The following is a 12228-nucleotide window of genomic DNA, read 5'->3' on the forward strand; positions in this document are numbered from 1 at the left end:
TGTATGAAGCCAACTTGTAACACACCATTGGTTACATCAAGCCCAGTACTAGCTATTCTCATTAGTAGTGGGATGCCAAGGAATCAGAAAGATGTCATTTTCAGTTTTCATCCTGATCTTCTAACGTAGGCTTATGCATAGTTACTCCAGTCTAAGTTCACAGTCTCCAATAGGTCTAGACAGGAGTAAGTCTTCACCACCAGAGATGCCAATAAATGAACCTAGGGCCTTATACATCCAACTGTGCTATTTGCTACATGTATGATTCATTAAGGTACTCAAGCTGACCATGTATGATTTAAATTCTTACCAAAATCAACACTTTGGATTCTTCCTTCTCTATTCAACCCTCTCTTTATCTATTGTTCAGGCAGGCCTCTGTTATGGAGCACTTCTGTCTAGCTCAGATTCTTTTTGGTTCCATGAAAAACTTTGATTTAACTTATTATGAGAGGAATACTCTGCAGAGTACACTGTCGCTACAGTGGAAAATAATGTATATTTAATAGAAATGAAACAGAAGATGCAATAGGGGAAATTCAGCACAGGATAAAGAGGTAGTACAGGAATACCTTGCTACTTTAAATAAATTCAAATCACCAGGGCCTTGTGTACTATATTCAAGGGTACTAAAAGAACTGACAGAGTTATTCTCAGAACCACTGGCAATAATCTTTGAGAATTCCTGGAGGAGAAGTCCCAGCAGACTGGAAGAGGACTAATGCTGTCCCCGTCTTCAAAAGAGGGGGGGGGGAGTCCAAAACAATTATTACCCAGTCAACCTGACATGAATACCCAGAAAGATTTTAAAGCTGATCATTAAACAGACAATCTGATAGCACTTGGAAGGGTTGCCCGTTCTAAATATACACAGACCAAATGATTACTAAACATCAATATGGGTTTATCAACAAGTCATACAAAAATAATCTCTCTCTCTCTCTCTCTCAAGTGACAAACTTGGTAGATGAAGAGTTAAAAATGCTGGGCTAGAAAATGCTGCTGTTAGATGGATCTGTAATTGGTTGACTGACTGAACCCAAAGGGTGCTCACAAGTGGTTCATCTTCATCCTGGAAAGAAGTGACTAGTAGGGTGCCGCAGGGTTATATCCTGGGGCAAGTGCTATTCAATATTTTTATCGGTTACTTGGATGATGGAATAGAGGGCATGCTAATCAAATTTCCAGATGACACTAAATTAAAAGGGGTAGCTAATATCCCAGAGGGCAGGGTCAGAATTCAAAATGACCTTGACAGATTAGTAAGGTGGAACAAAACTAACAAAATGAATTTAAACAAAAATAAATGTAAGATACTACATTCAGGCAGGAAAAAAATGAAATGCGCTGATATAGGATGGGTGACACCTGACTTCACACAACAGTTCACGTGAAAGGGATCTGGGAGTTTTAGGAGACCACAAACTGAACATGAGTCAGCAGCATGATGTGGCAGCCAGGAAAGCCAATGCAATTCTGGGCTGCATCAATAGTAATATAGTGTCTAAATCAAGGCAATTCTATTCTGCATTAGTCAGATCTCATCTCATAGAACTGTGATCAGTTCTAGGCACCGCAATTCAAGAAGGATGTTGACAATCTGGAATGGGTCCAGAGGAAGGAGCCAAAATGGTAAAAGGGTTAGAATCCATGTTCTATGAGGAGTGGCTTGGAAAACTAAGTATGTTTTGTCTGGAGAAGAGAAGGTTTAGGGGTTACATGATAACCATGTTTCAATATTTGAAGGGATATCATGTTGAAGGGGGAGCAAGCTTGTTTTCTGCTATTCCAGAGACTAGGACAAGGAATAACAGATTCAAACTACGAGAATACACTGCCTATTGAAGTTTCTCTGTGGCTGGCAAAGGAGAGAGAGTGGCCATGACTGCAGGCTGAGCTTGAACTGGATTTGATAGGATTGTTAGTCCTGCAGCTCTCCAGATATTCAGGGTCCATCCCATCAGTTTCACCAGCATGGCCAATTGGCCATGCTGACAGAGGCTGATGGGAATTGTAGTTCCTGAACATCTGGAGAGCCGCAGGTTCCCTACCCCTGATGTAGGAGATTCAATGCTGGTTGGAGAACCTAGTTCTTGAGTCTCTGGTTTTGGTACTAACTGCAGGTGTTTTCTATTCCTGCAAATAGTTCCAGTGTTGGTCTTAACGAGGTACAGTAGTATCAAAAATGCACAGCCCTCAAAGGCAAAAGGGCAATGAATTCAGGTATACTCCAAATAAGCACATCAACTATGTATTTTAATGCTTATTCTGATCTTAAGTCAATATTCTTATTGTCTATATAATATACTTAAATTCTTATTCATTGGTCTATAACATAAAGATTCATAACATTCAATACAAAGTGTTGCCCGTTCTAAATATACACAGACCAAATATGTAACTATGTAATTCAAATACACAGAATCAGTTCATTGCTGGGAACAGAGATATTTAGAGGTATAGTAAGTTCTGTCGTTCATCTCCATTCAAACTGAGCACGTAGTCTCTATTCATTCATACAAAGCTACTTAGTACATGAGGAACAAAAATGAGATAGCTCCACTGTATATATATCAAATGCAAACTTGGCATATAATCCTCGGAGTTCCCTTCATAAGCTTGTCAACTGGGCTGTCGGGAAGTTATCCAGTAGAATTTCCATCTGACGGTCACGTAAGTAATTATCTAGAACTCGTCGCGTTAAGTAGAGCTTTCGAAAAGCCTTCTTCAGTAGCCCCTTTTTAAAGAATATGTGTTTTTGCCATCATATGGGTAATCTATTAAACATAATCATGAATGGAAATATTTTCAGTATATTAAATCAAGCATGTATATGTCTTCACAATAATCAGTTGTTCTATTCCATATTTCTTTACATTGCCCCATTTCTTATTTGTTTGCCTTTTACATAATACATATATTATTTTTGTCAATTGTTATCTTTCTGTATAATACATAATACAAAATAATAATAATAATAAATGCTAAATTCATGCTTACTGTCTCTCTGCTGCAGAGCTGCATGTTCCCATAATGGCTACTGCTGAATTTTTTCACCTGGAGCTCCTTATTGCTATTTTAGCCTAAAGTGATTGCACCTGGACTGGCTGATCCCAAGCTCTTTAGAATCTTAATTAACTAACTTATATCCTGTGTATTAACAAGATTGTAAATAACTTACAAGTGATATACAGAAAGATGTTAGCAGGAAGATGTGTTCAAACGGATATGTTTATTTTCTTTAAGTGTGGTTTAACACCATGTTTATCATTGTAATGCCCTAAATAGGTGAGAGACTTTTGGTGAAGAAAATATTTAGCTTTGTTCAGCTATAGCCCTGTCTTCTGTAAGGTGTGAAGGACTTTGTTTAGTAGAGCATCATGCTCTTTGTCTGTATGACCAGACACCAAGATGTCATCTGTATACACAGATATGCCTTCTAGGTGCTTTAACAAGTGAGCCATCTCTCTCTGGAATAACTCTGGAGCACTGGAAATTCCAAATGTCAATCTGTGGAAGAAATATTGGCTAAAAAAAGTAATGAAAGTGATTAGCTTTGCATTTTCAGGTTCTAATCGAATCTGTTAAAATTCACTTACAGCATTTCGCAGTGAAAATACATGGGCACCAGCTAATCTTGGAAGAATGTCATCTATAGTTGGAAGAATAAAGTGTTCACACTTGACATCTCTTTTCAGTTGTTTTAAGTCTGCAGAGATGCATACTGAACCATATTTTTTGGGTACTGGCACCAATGGAGCACTCCAATCTGTAGGTTCTGTAATTTATTCAGTCACCCCACAGTGAACCATTCAGTCAAATTCAGCTTTCACTTTTGGAAGTAGAAGTACTGATACACACATAACAGTACTGACAGCCTAGAGTGTGGCATTGTCTTTTAGCTTTATTTAATAGGGGGTATTTGTAAAGTTCCCAATTCCTGTTGAGATTCTTGTGGAATGTCATCTAGGTGATGGATGAAACCCAGCTGTGTCTCTGCTCAGGAGGTTATTAGATCAAGTTTTGAGTACATAAACCTTGAAGCTATAGGTTTTGCCCTTTGAAATGGGTTTGTGCTTGGAAAAAGAGCCATGCAATTCAGCTTGTTTCTCCCTTGGCTGCGGAATATGCAAGACATTTGGTAAAGGTGAGGACAGTTCTTGCTGCCTGTAAACAGACCCTGAAATCACATTCAGATCAGCTCCAGTACGTACCTATTTTGAATTTAAAGTCAAGCTAAAAAGAAACCACCCATGAGTCACTTATAGGTTTTGGAGCAGCTGATTGGTCCCAAAAAATCTGGTGAGAGGCACCCTCTTTAGATGCAACTTTTCTTACATCATGAGTGTAGCAAACTATAGCAAAACATTTCATTCATTTGTACTTATAGCACTGTGGAGCCTTTGCAGAACACTCTGTCCTCTGTGCTTGCTTTTTTCCCACAGCATGCGCACCTCGGGGTCTGGCTTGGCATACAGTACAACATGATCGCTAGGGTACTTCTGGGAAGGTGCAGTCCTAGAAAGTCCTAGGGTACTTCTGGAAAGGTGCGGAACTTTTCCTTGCTGGGGTGGGGTTTTTACGACACTTTGCAGTCCTAGAAATCTCTTGAAGTCCTTTTGGACAATTTTGTACATAGACTTCTGCTTTAATCAGTTCAGAGTTTCTAATTAGTTGGATTGTAACATCCAGGTCACTTTTAAATTGCAGCTTCTGAGAAAGTTCTGTGTTTGAAATACCCACAACTAATTGGTCTCTGATATTTTCACTTTTGTTAGTCTCAAAATCACAAATGCCTGCTTGTTCATGAAAACAAGTTTCTACAGATTCACCAAGCTGCTGCTTCCTCTGGTAAAAACAAGCTCTCTCATGGATGTGGTTGAATTTGAGGGAAAAAAATATTCTTCCATTTTCCCAGGACTAGGTCAAAGTTATTCTTACCCCTTCTGTTGCAAAGCTAAAGGAGTTGGAAATCTGCTCTGGGATCATGTCTGGATTTCCCCCACCTTCTCGTGGTATTTACTGGCAATTCTGTGCCTGGAGAAATACTGTTTCCAAGCCAAACATCTAGCAGTCTGATTGAAGTCAAAGGCTTCTGATGAGACAAACTTAGCCATTTTCTGCTGCTTCAGTTAAAAACATAAGAAAGAACCTGTTGGATTAGACCAGAGTCCATCTAGTCCAGCACTCTGCTACTTGCAGTGGGCCACCAGATGCCTTTGGGAGCTCACATGCAGGAGGTGAAAGCAATGGCCTGCTGGTGGTGGTGGTGCTGCTGCTGCTGCTCCCAAGCACCTGGTCTGCTAAAACATTTGCAACTTCAGATTAAGGAGGATCAAGATAGATCAAGATGGATCGACTTCTCCATAAATCTGTCCAAGCCCCTTTTAAAGCTATCCAGGTTAGTGGCCATCACCACCTCCTGTGGCATCTTATTCCAAACACCAATCATGCATTGTGTGAAGAAATGTTTCCTTTTATTAGTCCTAATTCTTTCCCCCAGCATTTTCAATGTATATCCCCTGGTTTTAGTATTGTGAGAAAGAGAAAAAATTCTCTCTGTCAACATTTTCTACCCCATGTATAATTGTATAGACTTCAATCATATCCCCCTCAGACGTCTTCTGTCCACAGTAGTCCCAAACGTTGCAGCCTCTCCTCATAAGGAAGGTGCTCCAATCCCTCAATCATCCTCATTGCCCTTCTCTGCACTTTTTCTATCTCTTCAATATCCTTTTTGAGATGTAGCGACCAGAACTGAACACAGTACTCCAAGTGCGGTCGCACCACGGCTTTATATAAGGGCATGACAATCTTTGCAGTTTTATTATCAATTCCTTTCCTAATGATCCCCAGCATAGAGTTTGCCTTTTTCACAGCTGCCATGCATTGAGTTGAGATTCCCATGGAACTATCAACTAGGATGCCCAAATCTTTTTCCTGGTCTGTGACTGACAGCACTGACCCTTGTAGCGTGCATGCGAAGTTTGGATTTTTTGCCACATGTGCATCACTTTACATTTTGCTACATTGAACTGCATTTGCCATTTCTGAGCCCACTCACCTAATTTATAAAAGTTTGCTTGGAGCTCTTTGCAATCCTTTGCGGTTCTCACCACCCTACTTAATTTGGTATCATCTGCAAACTTGGGCACCACACTACCCACCCCTACTTCCAGGTCATTTATGAATAGGTTAAAGAGCACTGGTCCCAAAACGGATCCTTGGGGGACACCAGTCCCTACATCTCTCCATTGTGTGAACTTCCCATTACACCCACCCTTTGCTTCCTGTTTCTCAACCAGTTTTGAATCCATAGGAAGACTTCTCTTATTCCTTGATTGCTGAGTTTTCTCAATAGTCTCTGGTGAATTCCCCTATCTCTCTATCAAGCCTCAAAGAGAAAAACTGGAGACCTTTGCAAACAGCCCTGGAGATGACTTGGAATTCAAAATTTTGACACCATGTTATTAAGGACAACAGGATGGTCTGTGTGGTTTAACACATGTTTATTTACAGATAACAAAAAGACTAGTTAGAAATAGAAACAGCTACACAGAAGCTCTCAGTTTGGATTTCTCTAAGGCTCATTCTGCACATGCAGGATAATGCACTTTCAAACTGCTTTCAGTGCTCTTTGAAGCTGTGCGGAATAGCAAAATCCACTTGCAAACAGTTGTGAAAGTGGTTTGAAAACACATTATTTTGCCTGTGCGGAAAGGGCCTAAGTCTCAGCTACGACTGCTTTTCCTGGGTCTCTTAACTTTGTCCATGAATTCAAAGTTTTAAAGGCACATATCACCAGAATGACCAATGGCTGCTTCTTCAGATTAGCCACCATTATATATACTTCTGAATGGAAGGACTGTGGACAGAGGGTGGGGAGACCTGAGTAATAAATGTGCTGAGGAAAAATGGAAGTTTAAGGAAAAGTCAGGACCAGGACTGACATAAAAACACATGCAAACTATTATATTTTTCCTTCTCTAATACATATTTCTGTTTGGTTGTTAGCAATTTATTTTTTCTTTATTTCTTTTTTTGCCCTCATCCTTTAAGAGCTTTGGTTAGTTTTGTTCAATACATTACAAGAATGAATACTCTAAAGAACCTCCTCTGCATCTGCAGCTAGTTTAATCCTTCAAAGCCTTGCCAACTTCATTGACTGACCCTTTGAAAAACAGCCTGCAGAAACCGCAGGGACAATCTCATGTTTTTTTCTTATTAGGCACAATTCCAAGACTGCAGAAAAGACAAAGACAAAAATACAGTCTCTTGTAGGGGTTATACTGACATAGACACATCAAATTTTTGGAAGTGCTTTGTATTTCTGTGAACCCCAACGTTTCCATAATGAAATATTCAGTGTATTGCTATGAATCCTCTATAAAAATATAATTAATTTTTGCATATTTACAAGACAGTATGTAATAAGCAAAGCCTGACAATGTACTAAAACAAGTAAGAAAATAGAACATACCTTCAAGGGCCAGCATTTTGAGTAGTTTGCACAAAAGTAATCCTGTTCACTCACAAGATTACCCTCTTCATAGTGCATTAGCATGACATGCAATTACACTTCTTTCACCCCTCTACACTGCTCCCTAGTAAGCTAGAGGGATGGGGTCTCAAAATTCCATTTGAAAAAGATCCACATCTCAGCAAGAATCTTTTCTCTATACTGTAATACGCTTTTCAAATATTTATATTCCTCTTTAATTATAGCCATTGCAAACAATTCTTTTTATGTTAGAAAGAAGTCAGAGAAAGTCTAATGTTTTTTTTTGTTCAAAATAGCAGGCCACAGTCAAAGTGGTTCAGATTTTTTCATAACAGTGCTCTTCAGAATTATGGGATGACATTAATCCTTTGGAATGAAAAAGAGAGTTGCAGTGGATACTAGGGGTGCACATTTGGCAAAGTCAAACCAAGGAATTACCTGAAAAATATCTTATTATTTTTCAGGTTATCTTTTTGGTTTCACGTTGCGAAATACCTTATCGGTATTGGGGGTGGGGGGTCACAAAAATTGGTGGCAATGTAAGGGAAGCCAAAAAGTGGGTCCTGAATCATGCTGGGGGGTGTGTATTTGTGTGTATGCATGATTCAGTTCCTTTCTTCTTCCCTTACTTATCTGCTAGTTGAACAGACCAGTTCAGAACTCCCCTGCCACCACCTATGGCACAGGTGCCAAACTTGCGGCCCTCCAGATGTTATGGACTACAGTTCGCATCATCCCCTGCCAGCATCATGCTGGCAGGGGATGATGGGAACTGCAGTCCATAACATTTAGAGGGCCGCGAATTTGACACCTCTGACCTATGGGCTTCAAATGGGGCTCAGAGATGATGTGTGGTGCAGAGCTGTATGCCAGGCTCGGCTAAGCTGAGCCTGGCATGCAGCTCTACCTAGGCCGTCACTGCCTCTGGGCTCCATGTGGCAGCTCTGTGGCTGTCATGACTATGGGGGCTCCAGGCAGGGCATGGAGACAGACACTGCAGTTCTGGGGTCAAGGTAAGTGTGGGAAGATGTGGAGGGATAAATAAGGGTAGTTAAATTTGGATTCAAGTCTGATATGACGGTTCAGGAATATATGGGTTTATTGGAAAATCTCAGGTCTATTAGACCTAAATCCAAGTTTTACTAATTTTTTGTTGCATACTTCAGTGGCTACCTTTGCAATTCTTTAGAAACAGTAAGAGGGCAACCTTCAAGGACTTGCAGGGCTCAAACCCCTTGTATCTCTTTACAATATTTTCTCTCATTTTGTGAGCACCCTGTCTTCTTACCATCTCATTCACAAACCATGTCCTTCTTACCATCTCACTCACAAACCAACATTTATTTTCAACTTCATTTATCATGTATTTATCTCATTTATAAACTGGGCGCCCTTCTCAAAACATTCCCCCAAGTACGTTTTCTGTTCATGGAATCGACCAGGTGCCATTTCGCCTGGGTTAATCATGAGTGGAGTCCCAAAATGTCCCCATTTTCTTTTCTGTACATGTACTGGTTGCTTGGAAATCATAGCTAGAGAGATGTGCGCTTTGGGCCGAATGTTAGTGGGCATATCATGGAGGGAGAGGTTCCTCTCGTTTTCCACAAAAATATGAGAAAGTGAGTGGGAATGTGATGTGATTCTATGCCCCATTGTTTTTTGCTGTCACTTGTATTGAAACCTGTACTGGGTCCTATCCAGGACTGGAAAAGCAGGGGGGGGGTTCATTTCCCAAAACAACAGCCAATCGGAATGCAGGACACCAGGGATGTTTGTGCATGCGCAGATACACGTGCAGTGTAAATACAAAAAACCAATTGCAGGGGACACCAATAACACTGGGAAATTGATCTGTCTATTATCTGATGGTGATCCAAAAATTACCAATCGAGTAGCACTTTTTGCTCATGCTGCAAGAAGAATCAGGCTAAGTATGGTATAATTATGTTGTGTTGTATTATTCGGTAGGGATATTTATATAGAGTTAATTTAGTCCATTTTAGCTAAGTCCTTTGGGGTGCTTTTGTGTATGTTTTCATGTTATGATACCATGTATGAAAAGATTGTGAAGGGCTATGGCCAAGACAATAAACTTTTACTACTACTACAAAAGACATGGGCTCGTGCGAGTATTTCCTCCTGGTCTTCACTCGATTCCTTCACACAAATGGGCAGCCATGAGAAGGGAGAAACCAGGATAAAATAGACCAGGCTTTTAAGATTCTGATTGTAAGCTGGTATAATAGTGCAGTGCAGTAACAGCCATTGTCTATGTCTACCAGTCTTGATTCTCCTTGATCTGAGATTGCAAATGCCTTAGCAGACCAAGTGCTCGGGAGCAGCAGCAGCAGCAGGCCATTGCTTTCACATCCTGCATGTGAGCTCCCAAAGGTTCTGGTGGGCCACTACGAGTAGCAAAGTGCTGGACTAGATGAACTCTGGTCTGACCCAGCAGGCTGTTTCTTATGTTTTTATTGTTAGCTTAACAAAACTTGTGTTAAAGCCACAAGGATCATCCTGTCATCCTTCACAATTGTGCTTCAGTAGCAGCTTTAATTGATATTTGAGAAGACATCACTTCTACATCCCTATTATCCTATCTGTCATTAAAAAATATTGCTGTGGGAAAATAAAAAGGCAGTATTAGCTGTATTTGCTGACTGGGCCTGTTCTAGACTTGAATGGCCGGTGACACCCATTTGTAGAAAGAGTTCCCGGAGGAAGGGAGGAAATTACATGCCAGCTAGCTTCGTGTCTGTTCCAGGAAAATTGATGGAAAGCATTATTTTCCATTATTAAAGAGCATTATTAAAGATAGTATTGTCAAGCATATAGAAATCCAAGCCCTGCTAATAAAAAATCAGCATGACTTCTGCAAAGGTAGGCCCTATCTCATTAACATGTAGTGTTTGTTGGAAATGTCAGTAACCATATGGACATGAAGGTGATTGTGGACATTGTGTATTTGGTCCCTCACCAAAGACTGCTAAGCAAACTTCATAGTCATGGGATAAAAAGACAAGTAGGAATAAATGGTTCATTCTCAGAATGGAGGGCTGTGAGCACAGGTCTATCTGTGTTGGTGCTTATCAACCTGTTCATCAATGAGAAGGGGGTAAACATGTTGCCAAATTATCTACAATGACACCAAATTATTTAGGGTGGTTAAAACAAAATGACCCTTCCTTAGGCCCATTCTCAGGTTGCCACCCCTCTAGCTTCAGATGGCTGGGAGCAACTGAGGCAAGGCTTCAATATTATCAATGGGGATAGGTAGATATACATGGGAAGAGGCATGTTGCTCCCAGGCAGTACAGGAATCTGAAGATCAGTACCAGCATCTTGAATTGAACATCTTGAATTAATATTCCCAGTTCCATTGATAATGGATTGACTCAAAGTGATCAGAAGGCAAGTCTACTACATTTGCCTTGACACCCTGGTGTTCTGAGGCAAATTTAGAACTATTTTAAATAAAATAATTAAGGTAACAACTGTGATTCTTCTAGCAGCTTCACACATTCCTTCAGCAATTATGGGATCTCTATCAGCTGTATAAAGGAGACTACATATTTTCTTGTAGTTTATGGGAGCAATCCTAAGCAGGTCGACTTCAAATAAAACCCATTGAGTTCAATAGGACTTGGACTAAGGTGCAATGGATTATGGCTTCTCTCTGCTAATTCTGTGTCCAAAAACTTACCAACTAAATTTGAAAAAAAGTATTTGAGAAGTAGTTGGTTTGTTAAAGAGCATAGCCCAGAGATGTATTTTATTCTGTGTGATTTCACAGAGGGCATTTCTAGGTAACAGATACATTTCAAGAATGTCTTCAGCTACTCAAAACTGACTTCTAAACATAATTTTATTGACTGCATTTCTTTTTCTAATGTAATGTTAATATTCTATGGCAAAGCTGGCATAAGTGTCTCTTTTCTTTTAAAGTGGAAGAATGTGCATAAATGTGTTGCCCTTAAAAACCCTACAAGTTATTTAAATAAATGAGTACCAGTGTAAGCTGAAATATGTACTAAGATGTAGAGTAACAAATAGGTGTTTTTGTTTTTTAAAAAATTCATGTGATCACTTGAAACACCACATGCAGGGGAGCAAACATAGAACTGCTGAGGGTTCTCATGCATACAAATTGGTTATGGGTATGATTACCAAAATAGGAAGAGGTGAAGAATCATATGAATGATAACAGAAAATAAGAACAGGCAGGAAAAGCAAACTGTGCACTTGTCCTTTTCACAGTCAAATCCAGACTGGCCCATATAAACTTGGAAATGAATAGAGTGGAATTTGGGACAAAGCCAGTGAAAAAATTCAGGAAAACTGAGTGTGAGAAACCTATTCATCCTGAGTGTGAGAAACCTATTCATGATGTTTACCAGCATTTTGCATAACCAAAAATATTTTACTAGGTTTTAAGCTAGGCCTTTGTTTATGTGAGTCCTCTTCTTTTGGCCTACTTCCCAGGCTGATGTATCATTTATCTGCATTGTCTCACTGCATTTTTAATTACTTACATTTAATGGCCACCTCTGCCAATCCTGTTACTTTTAGCCACTTGTGAATGATAGTAATAAAAGTGTTTGTCACTTACCCCAAGGTGATTCTAGCTCTTTTCAAACATCCTTGTATTCCCAGTCTAGCAATATGGATGATAATATAGCATGAAGCATATGAATAAACGTCACAGATTCACCTTCGATTAGTTCTGC

This window comes from Sphaerodactylus townsendi, linkage group LG04, assembly GCF_021028975.2.
Source record: "Sphaerodactylus townsendi isolate TG3544 linkage group LG04, MPM_Stown_v2.3, whole genome shotgun sequence".
Taxonomy (NCBI): Eukaryota; Metazoa; Chordata; class Lepidosauria; order Squamata; family Sphaerodactylidae; genus Sphaerodactylus; species Sphaerodactylus townsendi.